Source organism: Chamaea fasciata, unplaced genomic scaffold (assembly GCF_029207755.1).
Source record: "Chamaea fasciata isolate MVZ Bird 193981 ecotype frontalis unplaced genomic scaffold, bChaFas1.0.hap1 SCAF_1, whole genome shotgun sequence".
Lineage (NCBI taxonomy): Eukaryota > Metazoa > Chordata > Aves > Passeriformes > Sylviidae > Chamaea > Chamaea fasciata.
In genome coordinates this window covers 54568741-54590200 of record NW_027094086.1, presented here as the reverse complement: position 1 = coordinate 54590200, position 21460 = coordinate 54568741, and the positions used below count along the sequence as shown (strand labels likewise).

Genomic DNA, 21460 nt, shown 5'->3' with positions numbered 1-21460 from the left:
TATAGGGAAGACCCTGTAGGATCAAGTGGACAACAGCAGATGACACAGAAATCTAAATTTCACTGTAATTCTTGAAAAATAAATGTATAGAGAGAATGTAAATTAGCTCCCATTAGCTAATCAGCAGACAGGGATTTGCATAAATGAGGAAAAAAATTATGTAGTATTCCTAAGTCTCTGTGCTTTATCTCTGTTCTGTGATTGGCTGAGACAAATCAATTTCAGTAGAATAATTAAAACCTACATGGCCTAAAGGGAACATTCAGACATTTAAGAAGATAGTGAATACTCCTTATCGTAATAAGTCAGAAAAATACATTCAATTAGTATATAAAATATTACTCATCGCCACAATATATTTTAATTTGTTGAACAGATAAAATGTACTTCAATCACATTTCAATATTTTACTCAGATATAGTTGTTTACAAAGTGATAAATTCTCGGTAAAGGAAGGACAGAAAATAAAGCCTCCAGGGTACTTTGGAAAGCAACTTCTATGAAGTTCTTTTTTTTTTTCCCCTCTTTTTTTTCTGGGCACGGGTGCCCAGAGGACCTGTCTGCTACTTCATTAGGGTTGTTTGATTGAATCCTATTTCTAAGACTTTAGACCAAATTTGAACCAAATAATGCAGTTCAGGTATCTTTTAATAGTAGATCAGACATTCAGTATATAATTCCCTCTTAAGATGTGCTGAAGATTATAGTGTGTCATTCTGAATCTGGTTTCTTTTCGACGCCCATGCATGTGTCTGCAAGCATGAAGGACACCAACAAAATTATTGTAGTCCTGCTCACTGCAAGTAGTGTGGTTTAGGAATGGTGTTCTCCAATTTAGTGCTCTCGATAAAACCACTGCAAAACATGCACCCCTCATTCACTCCCCCTCCTCCTCAGTCTCCTGTGGGTTGTGCTGGAGAGGAGAATTGAAGGCACAAAAAGGTAAAGATCACGGGTTGAGATAAGAAAAATTTACTGGAAACAGCAATGAGATAAGAAAATTACACTAAAAGCACCATTATTAATAACAGAAGATTACAAAAAAGAAGAAGAATTCACATGAAAATGCTCACCACTACACCAATCAGAGTCCAGCAACACCCAGACACTGCTACACTAGACCTGAAAGGGTCCCCTTTCCCCATTCCAGGAAAATTATGTGAGGTGGTATAGAATAAGCTCTGGGTCCTAGCCATGCCTACTTCTGGTAACTGTAAGAGTTGACTCTGTTCTGACCAGAGCTTTCACAGCTGGGTCTTTTCAATGCCAATTAGATGATATTAAAATGTTATTGTTTTGGGAGGAGCATGTTATCTAGAGAAAAGGACACAAGTCAAGAAGCTACTTAATCAAACATGTGACTTTCAGTTATCGTGTGGTTTGTAGTTGCATTACAGGTATGTAACATGACTGTGCCATTTCTGGACTGATCAAAGAGTATGTGGAGAATTGCCAGTTGTCTAGTTTGGGGGTTATTCTTTGTTTCTTTCTGTGTCTCTTCCCTGCTGTAAAATTTACAAATATATACATTATAAAGATTGAGGTCTTTTATAAATAGTATCGTCTTGTATGTATGACTATACAACACAAGAGACTTGGAAGTAATAAATGATACTGAAAAATTTAAACAAGAATTTGACCTAGTCTTGAACATATACCTTTTTTTTCAATAGAAAATGCATTCCAAATCTGTGTGTATCAGCTACTATTGGGGTTTTTTTACAAAAAACATTCTCCATGCTCTGAAAGTCTATGCACAATTTCATATGTGCATAAAGAATTTCAATCAGGAATATACTTAGGCTAATTTAAAGGTGCCATTTTCAGCTAAATAGAAATCAATCTCTACCACTGTTGCTATTGTGTGTGTCTGTCATATCATCCAGTGCCAGATCAATTTATGGTGAAGGCTAGAAATGACCATGAGTTTGTGATTTATGCATATGCAGTGTAAATGTAGGTAATTTCTACTTCAAACCAAGACAGATGGTTTGTGCTCAAAAAAATAAAAAAAATATTAAATTCAACTGCCCTTGTGAAAGATGTCCCTGTCCATGGCATGGAGGTAGGAACTAGAAAGTATTTAACATCCCTTCAAACCCAGGTGATTCTACCATTTAATGATCTAGAAAAATGATATAAACTATAAGTCATCTTGTAAGATTTTTCCTATGTGAAGAAGCTATTGGTTTTCAATAGAAGCTGATTATATTGTAGGTTTCTAGATTTCTTTTTGAAGTCCTTACTGTGTTTGAGATATTTAAGGGCCCTAAGTTGTTAGTAGTTACATATAAGGAAAAAGAATTTTAAATACAGGAGTCACATTTTGTACTGATGGGAACGGCTGCAGTACCATAGATTTTGATGAAGCTGAAAGCACGAACACCAACTGGGAATGCATCTCAGATATTTAATGACATTCTTGTCTAAAAGTCATTTTAAAACCTTAATATATGAGTGGCAAAAGAAATATCAACATTTTTCAATAGCAAAAACATACTACTAAAATTGTTCTAAGACTCTATTGCATTGACCTTGGCTGGATGTCAGGTGCCAACCCAGCTGTTTTTTCATTCCCCTCCACAATGGGATAGGGAGAAAAAATGAGATCAAAAACCTCATGGACTGAGATAAAGACAGGGAAATTCTATGCCAATTACAGTCAAGAGCAAAACAGATTGAACTTGAAGAAGATTAATTAATTGCCAATTAAAACTAGAATACGACAGTGAGAAACAGACACAAAACCCCACACCCTGCTTCATTCCAGGTTCAACTTTACTTCTTCAATCACAACTGCTTTACCTTCTTCCCTCATCCAAGCAGAGCAGTTTTCTGGGGACTGAGGGCTATGGTCAGTCCACAGCAGTTCCTCCTTCCTTCTCATGCCTTTTTTTTTCCCTGCTTCAGTGTGAGTCTATCACACAGGCTGCAGTTCTACCCAAACTGCTCCAGTATAGTTCCTCTCCACCAGGTACATGCCTTCACAGACAGACTGCTGCAGTGTGAGTCCCCCACGGGACACAAGTCCCATCAGAAAACCTCTTCTGTAAGATCTACCCTTAAGTGATCACATCTCCTGCCAGGAGCCAGCTCCCAAGTGTGCTCTGCATGGGCTGCAGCTTCTCTAAAGGGATGTTCACTTCCTGTGTTGTGGGTTCTTGCATGAGCTCCAGTGGAACAGATGTCTGTTACAGTGTGGTTCTCCGCGGGCTGCAAAGAGACAACCTGTGTCACCGTAATGCTCTCCATGGAGAATCTCTGTTCTGGCACTAGGAGCACTGCCCCCCCTTCCTTCTCCACTGACAGTGGTATCTGCAGTGTTGCTTCTCTCACACTTAATCTCTTTCATGTAACTCACAGCTGATGTGCAATGTTTTTTACCCTTAAATATGTTTGTCCAGAGGCATCACCATGTGAACTGAGGGGCTTCACTCTGCTCTGTGGTGTGTTGGAGCTGACTGGAACTAGCTGGGTTGGACATGGAGCAGACCCTGGTTTGTTCTCATGGAGGCAGCCCTGCTGTGCCACTGAACTGCCATCACTTGGTCATGTGCAATCTGTAAAAAAGACTCCTGCTTTTCCTACAGCATCTACTGTAAAAAATCACTATAATTATTCTTCTGAAGTTGAAAATGTGAGTGATGCACATTTGTAACTCAATGGGCTTATATATACCCACCCTTTCTGCCTGTGCAGGCTTCATAACACAGAAGTGCTGGCCTTCACAAAGTCTTTTGCATTTTGCTTTACCTAATAAAGCGGAAGCTTTTCTGTAATTTCCTAAAATATAGTTAAACTAGTAGACATATCACTTATTTACAGTAATTCTGCTAGAAAAATAAAATCAGAAGAGAATCTGTAGGAAGAAGAAACAGTTATTAGGGAGGAGAACCTGATTTCATACAGAAGGTAAGAATCTGTTTTACTAAAATATGGTTTTCTCAAAAGTATGTCCTCTACAACTTGGTTCGGCAAAGTAATATGTAGCAGGTACTTTGCATGGATTTGTGATGACTGATGGGCTTTACATGCTTTTTAAAAGTAAGCTTTTTGCCTTTATGCATCAAGTTTAGAGACTGACTTAGTCAATAATCAGAAACTGAATGTGTTGCAGTTAAAAAATTAAAAGTTAAAATCCTTTTGATTGATGTTGCTTTTAATTTAGTTAGAGCCATAAATCATCCTATGACTTTTTGTGAAAGATGTTGCATAAATGTTTTGTATTCATGACTGGGTCACAAAGTGACCCCCTGTCTTGTTCTCTTGGCTGCCCTTTTTTTCCACATAAAACATGAGGTAATGAAATTGGTCTCAGAGTACATGTATGGTGCATACAGATGTCTTATGACTGATTGTCAACTTTTTACAGTAAGCACAAGATCCAGCATTAGTCTTGATGTTCAGACATTACTGTGTTGCTGTAGAGGAAATGGTACCAGTAAATGGTTACAACAGCCTGCAATTTGAATTTAAAACCTATGAGTAGGGTAAATGTGTGAAGATTGACCTAGAAATGTGTACTGCTTCTTCACAATGGAGATTCATGCAAATCCAAGTCTTAGGACAGCCACACTTTTCTTTGGAAAAAAAACACCGTAATAGAACTCACAGGAAAGAAAACAGAGAGAAGGTGAATTCCAGCTCATTAGTATCAAGCATCTCTCAACAACGTCAAGAACTTTTGTTAATAGTCATAAATGTTTCATGGTCAACTTTGTCAGTCAAGTTTAGTTTAAAGCATAGTAAATATAAATAATCAGTATCATTGTTTAAAAACAAAAACAAACAAACAAAACAAAACAAAGAACTACAGTACACACATTTCTCTTACTGCAGTTTCATTTCCACATCTGTTCTATTATGGTGTTTTTACCTCACGGCTCTTCAGCAATGTGGTTTAGGGTTTGCAAGAGACTGTTTTTTAAAACTATAAGTCTTTTCTGGTTTTTAATCTCAGACACAGTTAATATTAAGCTGAAACTGAATCTCTGTCTTTATCCAGGAATGTAAGGGTAACCACATTAAATGTTAGAACTAGCACATCGACTCTGGTCTCTTCTCGCTAATAACAATAAAGGGGGAAAAAAAATGAAGTATAAAAGAAAATTAATAATCCAAACTTCTGAGCAATCACAAATGACCTGACCTTATAGTGTAAGAAATTCTTTTTAACACCAGAAATTTAGACTGCAAGACTGCAGTGTGCGTTAAAGGATAGAAAACACTCTACATATATATATATATATATATATATATATATATATATATATATATAAATGTAAAAGATTTTGCAATATGAACTGAATGGTCATGTCATACTTTTAAACATTTTTAGCTTGTTTTTTAATAAAGCAGTCACTGCATATTATTACTACATAAAAAGTTGAATGGAGTAATGAAAATCTGATTCTTTAATACAAAATAAAGATGAATTAAAGAAGTCAGATGAGAAGCAGTACTTTTGTCATCTTTTCATGGATGCAGATGATTTCTTCCTTTCTGACTCATTGTTTTTTTTTTCCAAATTCCAGGATCTTGCATTGCGTTCTTGTCAAGTCAGAGTCACTGCAATAGAAAAACAGATTACATCCTGCCTCTACCTCTATAAAAAGGGAAAAATGATAAGATAAAAGGGAAAAGAAAAAAAGAATCACCTTGACGGTGGTTGAACACAAGGACATATTGCTCACTAAGGTTGTGGGCGCTTTTTTTGAAGATATTCATACCTTGACTGTACAAGACCCTGAGCAAACTGACCTAGCTGGGCTTGCTCCAAGCAGGATGGTGGACTAGCTGCCTAAATTATTATATGAATCAGTGATTTCATACCTGGCCTCATGGGTCCATCCCCATTCCTCATGAAAGCATGCAGGTCTTCTGTACATTATTTATCAGAAATTGTAGGTTGTATTACTCAGCACTACTTGCTATTTCATCCATACAGAGAAATGTATTCAATAAAATTTTGAACTATATCAATTTCTATATTTGAAAAGTTTTTGTTTACTAAATATATATTAATGCCTTAACTAGCCAGGTACATTTGAAGTCCTTGCCAGATGATAAGAAATTACTGAATATCGTATTGCAAAACTTTTCCTGAGTAACCAAAGATTAGGAACAGAATACATTCAGATTACTGGATAAATAACCATCAGAAGTGCATATTTTAAGTAAATTATTTGCTGAGGGTTTTTTTCCATTTCAGCATTCTCTTGCTATACTGCCTTTCTTCACTCCCTTATAATGCCTTCCAGATAATTTTAGGGACATAAGCTGATAGAAATCTATGTCTCTTCCAGGAGAACAATTCTAATGTCAGTGCCATTCTGTTCCCTAACAACAGTAGTCAGGAATGTTCAGAATCTTTTAAAATAGGGTCATATTTACTCAAGAGCCAATGTCAGATGGATCTTAGTCTTTTTCAATGTCTATGTTTTCATATTTTTTAAACATAAAGTAACCTCGACTGAGTAATACATGAGGAATACTTCCCATCAACTCATCTTTTCAAATTAAAACAGAAAAAAAAAAAAAAAAAAAAAAACACAACAAAAAAACCCACACAAAAACCAAAATAAAGAAACAAAAAGAAAAAGGAAAAAAGAAATAAAAGGAAAAAAGGAAAAAAAAAGAAGTCTGACTTTTCCCTCTTCACATCTCAGTGATAATATCCACATTTCATATTTTATTAGGTAAGGCTGCCATATTAAGGCAGCTAATTTGTTTTTACAACTTCTAAAATTAACTGTCATTGTACTTGTTCTTTTCTTCATGTTAACCTCATCATTGTGTCTAATCTTCTGTATATTTATTCTGAGTCAACATTCTTTGTTCTTTGAGTCTCTGTACTCTCATCACTGTTTTAATATTTTTTTTTTTTAGAAATTAAAGGGAGGATGTGACAAAAGTATCTACAAAGCTTAATGAATAAGACATTATGTTTAGCCTGATAATCCTTGCTGGTTCTCCTATCCCCCCCTTTTAGAATTTTCTGTTTCTTCTAACTGTAATAAATAGGATGGGGGTTAGTTATGTTTTAGAAAATGTATATGATGCATTCTGTGAACCTTGTGATTGTTTCAGAGTCTCATTTCAGCTACTCTGAAAAAGCTCCTATTTAAAAGGTTCTGCTCATTGGAAAGATATCATCAGTACTTATCTTTCAGACTTGAATAAACTTTTAAAGTATGTCCAATGCATCCCCTGAAGTATTCTCTACTTCCAGGACTGTTTTCTACTTCCACTACATCAAGGATTTTTTACACTCCATGAAAGATATACTTGCAGCTGTCCTCTTCAGGACCTGACTTACCATCTCCAGATGACCCGTGACTGATAAATTACTTATGAATCCTGCTAGCTGTCATGACTTGTTAGCATCCAAAGGCCCTTTTAGTCTCTTACCAAACACTTTCATGAAGACCTTTCTGTATAACACTAAAAATAAGCTATTGAAAGTGCAGCTTTTGAGTTCCTTGGCATTTCATTTCTTAAATAAAAACAATGCCTCCAAATTGCTGCAACACCCACATATTTACATGCTGCATGTGTTGCAGTCTTACTTCAGAGTGCCTTGAACAATGAATGGGAGAAAGCAAGATTTTCAGGAATTTCCTAAAATTTAGCTGGGGTCTTAACAGATGTGAGGCAAGATCAAGAGAAAAGTGTAGAGACAGTAAAGCAAAATACAGATAAATATACTCCACTGACTAATATAGTTTTTCAAGGGTCCTGCCTCATCCCTGCTGCTTTTGCAAATGGCCAATTGTTTGAGTCATCAGCCTTCAACATTTCAGTGTCTTACAAATGTCTAGCTGGGCACGACAAGACATGAGGCTGCCTGCCCCTACGTTCCCCATGTTCAGGCCATGCGTTGCAGACATACTCTCAGATATCAGAGACATCCACATGGGACTGGCCAACAGGACACAGGATTAATAAGAAACCCCTGCTGTTTTGGAGCCATAAGGAGCTGGCAGGCTGAAATACTGTAAGGTATTTTGTGTGATTCTACTATCTTACATTTAAACAAGTTAAACACTAGTAGTTTCTTCTTCAAGTAATATTAATAAAAAATAAGTCAAGTTCAGATAGCTTTAGAGAGGTTTCATCAGAAGATGTAAACAATCTATTACTTTCAAATTATTGTTTTAACATGACCAATGCTATGACACTTCCTATGAAGTCTCCACAACACCTGAAGAACAGCAACATAGGCCAGCTCCAGATGAAAGAGCAGTTTGGAGTGTCCACCTCAAATCTGACAATTCTTGAAAATAGCCACTATGAAGTCTCACAAAGGTCAAATACTCTTCTTTCCTGAAAAGCATTGGAGAGCAGGTGAGCCTGTTGAAGCTTCCCTAGCCCAAGGATAAAGACTAGAAATTGTAGGCAGGACCAACATTATTTTAAAGATTTAAGTGTATTTATGACAACTTTATATCTTGTTTTTTGGAAAGTATATTCAGTCATAATGGAAAACTTAATCTGAGGGATTTAGCAGCAGTCTAGAAACTTCCTCAGAAGAAGCACAGTCTGCTGAAAAATCTCTGTGCTGCCCCCAGAACTACACTCCTCTAAGCACCTCAGGTCTCTTTGTGATGATAAATCTCAGAAATTTATCCTATGTGAGAAGTTTGGGGTGTGAATGCTACAGAAAGAAAAAAAAAATCAGGATTTTACATTTTTGTGGGGTACCAAGGAAAAGAAAAATTAGAGCAGTTCAAATTTTGTCAAAAGTTTTAACAATTCTTGTGACATTCTTATTTATTGACAAGATATTATATGCAGAAGTAGCTATATCTGAGCTAAAGGTCATTATAACCTCCATGATGTTAACTCAAAAGTAGTGCTGAGAGTATCACTCAGTATCAGTCCCATTTAAACTAGGCAAAATATCTGGAAAACATTTTCATATAAGGGCAGTAGTTGAACATATACCTTTTTTTAAACTGTTTAGTCAGATAAATGCTTTGTAAGGACTGAAGTCAGGAAGGTTCAACATGCACAGACAGTGAAATATTCAGCTTTGAATATTCTTCAGGCAGGAGATAGGAGATTCTAAGTACAGAAACCTATATTCTTCTAAGTGCTATGGGTTTCTTAAGGGTACTGCTTCATCCCATATGAACTTTTAATAGTATTTCCAACATCAAGAAAGCAAATATGTGAACTGAAATCTTCCTAGCTATGATGCTTGTGAACTTTTCCTGTCACTGTTAAAAATGTACTGAAATTACAAAAATAGACTCTTCTTAAGAGGTCAAAATTTTTAATCAAAAATACTTATCCTTAAGTCTTTTTAGATCACTAATGTCTAAATCTGTTTTAATTATGTATTCTCAATCACACCAATGCTGGTCTTCATTTGCAAATGAATCACTTTTTTTTTTTTTTTTGTATTTATCTTCATTAAAAATAAACTCAAGTTCAAAATATTTTTTTAAAAAATAAGTTTAGAAGGTTTATTCAGGATGATTAAATTACCTTAAGCTGAGACAATGATAATGAGTTCTAATTATGAAATCACTAAACTACCTGAAAAGCTTCCATGGCTCCATCTCTATGGTATTATTGCTCAAGTATTATGTTGATAGTATGTCAAAATAAGCCAATGTTCCTTAATCATATTTCCTCAATAGCTCATGCAAAAACAAAAACTTCCCAACATTTCTCTTGAGCAATTATTGTTACTCTATATTACTTTCTAATGTCACTTATAATTTGATGAAAAAGTCGTGTCACAGAAAAAAAAAACTTACCATTTTTTTAACTCTAGAGAAGAGGAAGCGGAGGGGAGGCCCCATCACAGCCTACAACTTTCTCACGAGAGCAGGTACTGTTCTCTGTGGTGACCAGTGTCAGAAGCTGTGGGAACAGCATAAAGCTGTGTCAAGGGAAGTTTAGGTTGGATATTAGGAAAAAGGTCTTCCCCATAGGGGAAGAGTTCAAGAAGTGTTTGGACAATGCTCTCAGGCTCAGGGTGTGACTCTTAAGGGGGTCCAGTAAAGGGCCCAGATTTAGACTTGATGATCCTTGTGGGTTCCTTCCAATTCAGGATATTCTACTCAAGAAACTAAAACCAAAAGCTAAGAGGCACTTTGTTTTGATATGTGGAACCTTAATTAATTAGGAGTGGTGTGAATTGCACTCTCTAAAAACCAGATTTTTTAAGTGCAGGTGAAGAGTTTTCAGTTAAAATGATAAGGCTTGCAGTTATCTTTTCAGACATTAAATTCTTTTAATTAATGTCACTAAGATTTCTCTGAAAACAATATTCAGGAATGAAAATATGTAAAAATCTGAAATATTTATGCTCTGCTTTATCTAATTTTTAAATTACTGTCTGAATTGTACTTGAAATGGAAAAGCTTATCATCCTTGACATTTATTTATGTAGGAAAGTAAAACAGTAGCATTTAATTTTCTTATTCAGATTGGGAGCTTTTTCCAACAGTTATCTGAAAACAAGAAATGGTAGCTATCAGATCATTAATTGAACATGCCATTTTCAATTTTGCCTTAAAGACGTAGATATTACATTAAAATTTAGATCAATTAAAATGCACACCTGAGTTTATTTGTTTTAAAGAATATGTGTAAGCAGTAGGAAGTTCAGTTCGTCCTCTAAGTAATAACATTAAAGCAAAAGTTATTTTTCCCCTTTTTTAAAGTATTTTTTAAATTCTCATTGGTAATATATAATACCAAAATATGCCTGTTCTGCATCTTCCTCAACAACCAGATTTCATTCCAATTAACACACAGAGACACACCTGCCCTCCTAAAGCTATATAGACTTTGTATTAAAATTGAGAAATGTCCTACAATCTTTAAAGGGTTAATAGGACAGAAAAGTATTTTATTATATCAGTAACTGAACCTTGCAGACATAAAGTCAATACATCCCTCACAGTCACAGTCATCTGAGATGTTTTGTAGCCCTCAATAATAAATGTAACTCATGTCTAAAGGATGCTTACAGCAGCTATTAATCCTTAATCTCATTGTAAATGGGAATTTTATTTAAAACATATCTGAAAGGCCAAACTTGCAGTTACAAAAGTAAAAAGGAAGATAATCCCAAGTGTTTGAAGTGTCTTCTTCAACTATATACTTCCTTGAGACTGCTAAAATTACGACTACATTCAGACGATGCATTATCTTGGGCTTCATTACCTTTTAAGTTCAATGAACACTGTAAACAAACATTAGTAAATAGTGATGGCCTATTCGTATTCTTCCCATTCTGCCTAAATGGCATAAATAATATCATAATATACAGTGAATTATAATCACATGTTAATTAAAAATAGATGGTCGTGTGGGAAACAAACAGTAAATTGTATTTCACTTTAACTTACAGGGAAAATGGTTACAAATAAAATTCAACAGAGCTTGGCTCTAACATCTATGAATAATATATTATAAAAAGTTGTCCTCTTGTCAAAGAAAGATCCCTGAATTAGTTACTAAAGGCAGTCATCCAGTAAACTCTGTTCTCTGATAACTTTCTGTGAATATCCTCTTGCAAATTACAGGAAAGTATTTTGTTAAGATACAAATTACTCTAATTTGTTTCATGACAAAGAACTCATCTTTTGTGAATCAGTAAGGGCCCAAAGATCTCTTTGTGTATTCCTTTTGCAGGAATTTACTGGGAAATATTAGACTCTGAATAATAGAAGAAAAAAAAATTCTGTTTTTAATTTTCTCTATAACAAGAATTTTCAGAACACAAATTGAAAATGTAGATTTAATGGTAGTGGTTTTCAAGTTAAAAAGTCCAGTCTTTTCAGGAAAACTTCTCACTACAGTAAGACTATTTCTACATTTGCACATTACTTTTAATTCTACTTTGGCCTAATCATAAAATTGGTATTGAAGGAAGTGAACAGCTTCCTTTCTTCAAAGCACATAGAAAAAATATTGTCACTATATCAATTAATTCTTCATTGCTTTGATTATAAGGTAGTTGAATAGACCATGAAAAACACATGAAATACTATGCCCGGGACAGACACAAAAGGGGGCTTTTTGTTTTTTTTCCCCCCCTTTTTCACCAAATTGAAGAATCAATTATTTGCACAGCATTAATCCCCACCATCATCTCTGTCTCATGATGTTGGATTTACACTAGGCCTGTATTAGGTTTGATTTCACAAAGAATGGATTAGAACAGACCTCTTTCTAAGGATTAGGCTTGGCTTCCACAACAATTTCATAGAGAAATGTATTCTGCTTGGCCTACAAATTGTTTTTACTACAGATAATCAAGTGGCCTTCTTCACTACATCATGTGGTTGACTTAAATCTGTAAGAACTGAGAGACCCAATGTCCACCTTTTACTCAGGAAAAATATGCCCCACAGTTATGATCCTGTGTGTGGTTGCTACAGCTAAATAGACAATAGACACAGTTTTTACGACTGGGATACTTTAAACCCTACAAAAGAGGCATGTGCCGGCAAATAGTATCCTTCTTTTTTTTGGTAGAATTTTTTTTCTGAAGTAATTACAGGTGTGTTTATAACAAAGAAAAAGAGAGGAAGGAAAAAATTAAAGCTACAACATAGCCTTGAGGAAAAGCTCAGAGAAAGAAAAGTTTTGCAAAGTACTGACTAGGAGATCACAGCTTATGTTGTTTGATTCACCTCTTTTCAAGAAAAAAACACTTTGTATAGGCTTTCACAATACATGGTTTTCATCAAGTATTATGGATGCAATCGTTTTCTCATAGAAATGCGAGGCAAAGCTAACAGTTATGTCTACTTAGCTTAAAAAGTGCACACAGGTACCTCCTGTTCTCTGCTAACTAGATCTGAATTTTATTTTCCACAGTGATTACACTATAAGGACATCACAATTTAATTCTAGCATTTGTATCTCTACAGGTAAAGAAGATAAGTTTTCTCTTTTCCACTGAAAATAAATTACGTATAAACTCAATTGCAATGGATATTCCTCAGTCACATTTCTAAAATGTCAAATATCCAACAAGAAACTCCAAGTAATGGGGTCATGGAGTTATGGAGCATTTCAAGGTCAAAGATGGAATCATTTTTAATAATAAGTTGCTCTTAATTTCATTTCCATCTTAAACATAATGCCAGATGGTATGGTAAATAACAAGAAAAATAAGCATTTTGCACAAGCTGATAAGCACATTTTGCACTGCCAAAATGTGTATGTTCTTTTATGCTACAGCAGGGACTATTCTTAGCAGAACTGAAATTTAAGAATTAACAGGAAGTGGAAAGGAATTAATTTCTTTTGTAAATATATTAGTGTTTTAGTGCTGGCTAACCTCAGAAGAGAGGTTTTCAAAGGGATACACTGCCAGTCAGAAGCCCAAATCCTTTTCTTTGGAAGTCAGTTGCAGTTAGGCACCAAGCTGGTATTGATGTCTTTGAGAACCATCCCTAGGTGCCAGATTGTGTAAGATACTGAGTACCAACCAACAGGAGATGGGGCTGTTCCGTACATCAAGGGATCAAGGACACAATGTGTAGTACAGCATTCAACTCACATCAAAAAGAACTCAGTTGCTGCTTTACTGGTATTGTTGCTATTGTTCCTTTAAGACAATGCTTTATTTTGGGAACAGTGTATTTTGTCCTTGTACATGTTAGGTCTTATATCCTTGCTTGGAGTTTTAGTCCCTGCACTTGCTGTGGCTTTGATGTGTTTTAATGTGATGAAAGGTGTTTATTTTCTTAGCTAAAGTGGCTATATCTTCTGTTTCTTTTAGCTTTTTCTCATACATATATATGAAAAATAGGCCATAGAAGATTTAAAAATAAAAATATGCTGGCAGTTTTCTATTCAGAAGCTACTTCAGCATTGTGTCAATAATGAAACTAATGTACAGTGTCAAGAGCTGTCACTCTCAAAGGCAGAGTGTGCCTGATGTAGACAGCAGGGAATAATGGCACTTCAAAACTGACAAAGAAAAAAAAAACATTCATTATGTATATGCACTGATAAATATAAATTTGACTGGAAAAGAGAAGTGGTTTTAAAAATGTAGTGTTGCCTCTTGTATGACATCCAGCTGGTAACTTAGGTCTTGTTTCCACAGAAAAAAGACTTTCGTGCTGAGCTTTGAGCTTTTACTGAGTCCAGTCTTATTTGACAAACCATGTTTAAAAGTGAGTGGATTTTTAAGTATAAAGAGAAAGGTACCAATTTTTAATTGCAGAAAAAGGAACCATGTGCAGGATCCTTTTACAGAAGCCATATTAGAAGATGTAACTCTCTAAGCTAATTTGAGAGTTTTTAGGTATGTGAATTTGTCCCAGAGTCTAGATCTTGGAGTTTAAGTATTTTGGGATGATGTCCTTCATCCTGATATTCAGTGCCTTTTTGTGTTTTAATGTCTGAAAACAAAAATTCCAGTTTTCCTTGTCCTTTCTGCTATGAATTCTTCAGGCCTATGAAACCAATATATTATTGCATTTCCTTCTTGGAACAGATATATTTGTGGAGTTCCCCATCATCCCTTCTAAAAGCATCTGCATTGTAAGGTTTCTTTCAGTCATTTTTTCAGGGCAAGTCATGAACATATAGCAGGTTGATAAGTGCTATCAGTGAGTGTAAACCTAATCTGTACAGTCAGGTACCTGTGTAGTCTGTACAGAGTATTTTCCACCTTTTGTATAGAGTATGCCAAGAATTAACTCTCAGTTGATTTTGTAAAATTCAGATAATATGTTCTTCTTCTCTTCCCTAATCTCGTGATTGAGGAGGGAAAAAATTCGAGTTTTAGAAAAAAGCACAGAAAATTAATTGTATTTGTTCCCAAAATGTTGTCTCTTGTCCAAGAGCACCTCTGTTTGCAATATCCCACTAAGATCTCATCTGTTACTTTTGTTGTATGTTTTGAAGGTCCACTTGCAAATACTTCTGGGTTCACAGTTGAAATAAATTATGACTGTCTCATCAGTGTGTCAAATACAACTCTGAACACCATCAACTTAATATGCTTCAGTCAAAAATGTGCAATTATCATTCCAGGGAATCTAACTTTGTGTCCATTGCAATTGCTTCTGTGGAGACTGCCTCCTGCTAAATCATAAAACATTACAATTCTCACAGAAAATTAATGACAAGGACAGCAGGAAGGAGCAAAGAAAGATACTGCAAAAAAATTCACAGTCTTTTGTTGTGCAATAGTTACAACTTCCCACATCCCCTATTTAACAATAACATGTCTCAACCATTCCAGACTTCTGTAGCATTTTTTGCGATGTGCAACAATGAACGGTAGCACACAGAACCACGGAAATCACACAAAAAGCAATTTGAGTTGGTGTAAGATTTCCCTGTCTCCTCCCTGTTCATTTCAGTGTTTTACTTCCATTTTGCCAATGAAAAAGGGGCACAAATCGTATGGTTAGAATTTGAATTTATTAGCAATATTTCACAATTTCATAACTGAAGATAGCACACACCTTCATGATTCCATCTGTGTTCTGTTAAAAGTATTAAACTCTATCCTCCCTTACACATTCCTGAAAAAGACATCTCCATCATGACCATAACATTCACTTACTATTTCTGATGCTATAAGTAGCACTGCAAAGACGGAGTTGCATTAAACTCATAAAAAGCCATAAAATGAAGCACTTTACAAAATTTGTTTTTTCTAAGTGTGAAATCTTCCTAAGTTGAGTGTGCTGTGAGAACTTTGAAATGCATTAAAAAAAAAAAAAGAAAATCCTGATTGCAAACTCATAAAGGGCATACCTGCAAAAGTAATTTTCTGCTTTAACCCCCAGCATAAAATGATGACAGCTTTGTATTGTCTGTGCAAGTTCAAAATGAAGAGGGGGGAAAAAAAGTCAGAATTAGGTTACTATGTTTAGTGTTCATAAAAATGCTTTACTTAGAGCAGGAAAACTCGAGTCATCTACTTTTCAAGCCAAAGCTCTATAAAGAAGGGTTACACTAACACATGCAAAAGAATAGTTGATATTGATGATATGTGCAAAAGTATTAAATCTCATATTCATTTATTCTAAATTTTTTAGTATTTGGGATAATAGAAACCTTGCTGTTATAGTATAACTGTTCAAAGGCAATGTATCTCAGCCACTAATAGCACACATATATAAATATTGAGAGATTCATGATATATTAATTTTAAAAAATTAATTTTTTCAATTAACTTATTGATTGAAAATTCTCCAACAAGTGAAATTTATTCTTTGCATACAAAAAATAATAAATATATGTGTAAATTTTTAAAAAAAATAAAATTTCCTAATGGGAAAACTAGTCTAACTGGAGCAAAAATATTCTATCACTTAAAGTTTTTTTCAGTGTCAACATTGTTTATAAAAAATAATTTGAGTGTCTGATATTTCATTTTGTCTTCAATTAAAAAGCTTTGTTCCTTTTTTGCCAGTAAAATGCTTCATATTACTTTTATTATGTATTTCATAATTATAATTCATGTAATATATTTTTTATAATTCATTTTATTAAAGTGACACAAAATTATACAAAATCAATGGGTTCAGTATTTTTGAATTTGTGTTCAATGGGAGAGGTGAACTTTTCTTGCCATTTTAGCTAAAAGCCAAATTTTAAGAGTTAAAATACCCAATGGAATGGAAATTCTGTCTTCATTTCTGTAAATACATTTATTTACCCAAATTACTGCAATTTTGAATATTTTAGATGTTATAAGTGTTCAGTTTTGTTCCCCTGTGCAACATTCTGGGACTTTTACAGAAGTCATTCTTCTTTTCCAGCAGACACTACTCTATAGTTCCAGGAATGCCCAGCACAAGAAGTTCAGCTGGATCTGCCCCCATCTAGCCCTGCCAGAGTCTTTGTATGAAGACCCTACACTGTCTATGCACAAAATGCCTGACAGAATGCCTGCAGCCTGTTGTCCTCAGAGGCCACAGGTAAAGATGGGTAGGAGGGCAGACTTGTGGGCCTGTTAATTGATGACTCTTTTCACTGACTACTTTCCATAAATATGTGCTATTTCTTCCTTCCTTCAAAATTGATACTCCGAGATACTCCGATACTCCAAGATACTCCGATACAACGAGACATTTCCTCCAAACCAACATTTTCTCCTTTCCATATATTTAAAATGTTCATAACCATGTAATTTGTTAAAACACACCTTTGTCTTGCTGCTCAGAAAAAGCTTGACAGTAACTAGACAGCTGTGTCCATTGTTTATCACCATTGCTGCTTGTAATAGTCTAATTATTACCTTATGTTCCTCTCATCTGCTGCTGCCTTGTCCTCTGAAAGCACTATCATGGCATCTTTTTGTTGCAAGGGAAATCTACTTACACAGACGCACATGCACGTTACTGTACTCTGAATAGTTAGTGCTAAATAGCAAAGGTGTGAAGAAAAAAAAAAAAAAGGGAGAAACTTGTTGAACATTTTCTGCATTTCTTTAGGATTTTCCTAACTGTGATGCAACTGACCCAGCTGAGATATGGTAGCAGTAAGCTTTGCTAAATCAGACTGTGGAGGAAACTCCCTAGATTCCTGGAGAAGTTTGCAGTACTGTTATGTGGTATCTGTGCCAAGGATACTCTCTTCTGGCTGAATTTATGAATTGAATAATCCTGTTTTCCCACAGTGGAGTATGGGAAGCCTAAGAGGTCAAATCAAGTAGACCTTCTCATAGAGTCAATCTTCTACTAAGTGGTTAGGTTACAGAACATCTGGAATAGTTTAACTCCAGCTGGAAACTAAGCTCCACACAGCCGTTCACTCACTACCCCATGTCAGGGTGGAGGAGAGAATCAGAATAGTAAAAGTAAGAAAACTACTGCACAGAAATAAAGACAGTTTAACAGGGAAAGAAAAAACTGCACACATAGACAAAGCAAACCAAGGAGTTCATTCATCACATCCTATCATCAGACAGCTCCTCTTCCATCTTTAGGAAAGCCCGGCTCCATCCTGTGCAGCGGTGACTTGGAAGACAAACATCATCATTCTAGATATCCCCCCTTCCTGCTTCTTCCCACAGCTCTGCATGCTGAGTGCGATTCTATATGGTATGGAATGGCCCTTGAGTCAAGTGAGGTCAGCTGTCCCAGCTGTATTCCTTCCCACCTCCTTGTGCACCCTCTGCTTCCTTGCTGGTCGGCTGGGGTGAGACACAGAAAAGGCCTTGGCTGTGTCGAGTGCTGATCATTGTTAGCAAATAATCCCTTTGCTAGTGAACCTGTTTTCAGGACAAATCAAAAACATGGCCCCATACTAGTTACTGCAGAGAAAAAAATTGACATTATCCCAGCTAAAACCAGCACAATGTGCAAGCTAAGAATTTCTTTATTCAAATTATGTACATAAAGTAACTCACTACCAGGTTTCCCAAATAAATGTGTTCTGAAGAGTTTGGTTTGAAAGACTTGAAGCATTGACTTTCACTGTTGTCTGGGACATTTTCTTTTTTCTTACAAGGTATAAATGATTGGCAGCTTGCTCAAAGCTGGTTTGTAGCAAAAAAAAATATAATGTGTCAACTAGCTTAAAAGTTTCTGTAGCTTTTGGTCAAACAAGCTGTTCTATTCTACCATTAAAATGAGTGCTGTCAAATACTGAATAGTGTTTTGACAACAGTGTAATTTTCTTTCATCATCTCTGATCATTTTGATGCCCAGATACATTTTGTTAAGACTTTTTCTGTCTGTTTGTAAAAATCATACTGTAATCTCCAGAAAGTATTCTCTAACTCAGAATTGTTTTGAAAAATATCTTCCATTGACAAAAATAAATCCAGTCAGCTATCTAATAAGTAAAGAGAGCAAAAGAACACTAAAGGGAAAACATATTTATAGTGCTTAACTTCCATACTTGTTTATTTGTTTGGGGTTTTTTTATCATCACCACAAGCAAAGCTGAATTAAATAAACTTTACAGAATTGATGAAGTTTATAAACTTCAGTTAGAATAATTGCTGAAGAGCTTTGAAAACTGAGATATTCTGATGGAGATAAATATACGTAATTTTGTTATTACCCTTGTATTCAAATGCTTTGAATAAAATTTACCATAAAGAGTTTTCTATTCAGAGAAAGTAAAATACCTAAACAAAACTGGTCTTTCATATTCTCTTGCCTGGTTCCCATTTCATTTTGTTTCTCTGTCTTTCTGCATAGAAATCAATAATTGATCTAACACTGTGAACATGGTTTATGTAAACCAAATATTTCCAAATTATGATGATATACTTGTAACTTTTCAAAAATCATGGTCTGCTTTAAAAAAGCTATCCTTTCATTATGCACTGCTTTAAGGAGTTATTGACAATGTAATTTTTCTGTAAACTTTGAAATAGGCATAAAATTATTCTTAGTCTCATACCGGGCTCATATGAGAAACTTTTATTATGAGATATTCTGTACTTGTCATGTAACCTCTAAAATTTTTATAGATGAGATTCAAATTTTATTGTTTGGGGTATTTTTCCTCTAAAAACAATTTAAAAAATCAAAGCATATTTGAAAGAACTGTCTTAAAGTTGAAAATATTTCTGTCAACCTTAATATTTTCATTTTGGTGTTTTATGAAAATTAAAGATATTGCCTTTGAAAGGGAAAGACAAATGTTCAGGTTTTTTTCAAATTTCTGTTTCACACAGAACAATTTATTTAACTATTGCCATGTTTTAACCCCAACCATCAGCTAAGACCACGCAGGCCCTCACTCCTCCAACAGCAGAATAAGAGATAGAATTGGAAGGGTAAAAGCTGGAAAATTTATGAGTTGTGATAAAGATAGTTGAATAGGGAAAAGCCATGCACAGAAGCAAATCAAAACATAGAATTAATTCACTGCTTTCCATGGGCAGGCAGGTGTTCAGGCATCTCCAGGAGAGCAGGGCCCCATCACATGCAATGGTGACTTGAGAAGACAAACTCCATTACTCCAAACATCCTGCTTTCCCCCTTGCTCCTTCTTCCTACACTTTATATACTGAGCATGATGCCATGTGGTCTGGAATATCTCTTTGGTCAGTTTGGGTCACCTGCCCTGGCTGTGTCCCCTCCCATCCTCCCAAGCACCTCCAGTTTCCTCACCAGTGTGGCAGTACAAAAAGCAGAAAAGGCCTTGGCTCTGTGTAAGCTCTGCTCAGCAGCAACCAAAACATCTCTGTATGATCAGCCCTGTGTTTATCACAAATCAAAACCACAGCCCCATACCAGCCACTGTGAAGAAAATTAACTCTACCCCAGCCAAACCAGCATATTTATTTATCTAGCTGCCAATTACAATCTAAATTACCAAATAATTTTGGTTGAACAAATCTGCTTGACAAATGAGCTATCCAGGAAATGAACAAAAATTGTCTCTCTCTGTTATATTTTCCACATGAGCATCATGTACCTCTCTTGCAGAACCTGCATGTGTCAAAAACATTTTCCTCATGAACAAATTCTTTAGAGCCCCACCACCTCTACAAAATGCATATTTCTCTCAATCACCTCTTCTGCCTCTCACATATTGAGTGAGAAGCATACACAGATGCACTCAGACACAAAGTGAGACCTTCCTTCCATCATTTGAGAACTTGTCACCAAATTGACTTTATCAAGGTACTTGATAATAGCTTTCAGGTTATGATATATGACTCAGTGTGTTGGAACTGAAGAAGGAATGCTGACAACCATCTATCTACCTTTGACTTCCTGAAGCTCTGTCACAAAAGAAACTATTATAGAAGATAAACACATAAACTCAAATATCTTTCATCATTCCCATGCTGAAAGTTGAAACAAAAGATCTCTTACCTCTAGACCAGGAATTTAGAAATATTTCCTGCCTTCTGCCCTCCTTACCTCCTTGCAGAGACCAAGTGACCACAGTTACTGAACCAGCTGCAGCCTATTGAGAAAATTCTGAGCCAACATTGAAACAGACCAAATAGTTCTGCAACATTATGTGAAAAAATAGAAGAATGTGATTGCAAAGTATTGTACAATGTGTTTTGTGCTTCTAATGTCCAGCTGTTGCCTAAGCCTCAAGAATATGAGAACAGTCAGACCAAAGATCTTTCCATTCAGTATCCTGTCTCCAGGACTTTGTAATATTCTGACACTCAGTGCAAATCTTTTTTACAGACTCTTTTCCCATTAATTACTCTTTATGTTTCTGTGTCAATTCTTAGCATCCACAGCAGTATATAGCCAGGACATCTGCAGCCTGTAAATGCATTGCCTGAAGATCTATTAATTTGTTTTTGTTGTTGGTTGGTGTTTTTTAAGTGTGATGAATCTTTCTTCCCTTTTGTCCTCAACGAATGCCCACTCATTCCTGTATTAACAATGACTGGGATCAAGAAAGACTTCTTTTCCCTCTCCACGCCATTCCTCATTCTCAAAATGCACTTTATTGTGTAAAAGCATCTACAGTTACGTACATTTCTAAATGGTTGTTTGGAAACACAGCTGTGAATTTTATACAT

General features: G+C 35.4%; 1 long non-coding RNA gene across 1 annotated transcript; it reads right to left on the bottom strand.

Moving 5' to 3' along the window:
* Nucleotides 1-2524: 2524 nt before the first annotated feature.
* Nucleotides 2525-20852, bottom strand: LOC136302185 (uncharacterized). Its single transcript, XR_010724012.1, has 4 exons — nucleotides 20787-20852; nucleotides 9768-9873; nucleotides 5463-5568; nucleotides 2525-3213 (listed from the first exon to the last, which is right to left on the bottom strand). It is a non-coding gene; the product is annotated as an uncharacterized lncRNA (long non-coding RNA).
* Nucleotides 20853-21460: the final 608 nt, after the last annotated feature.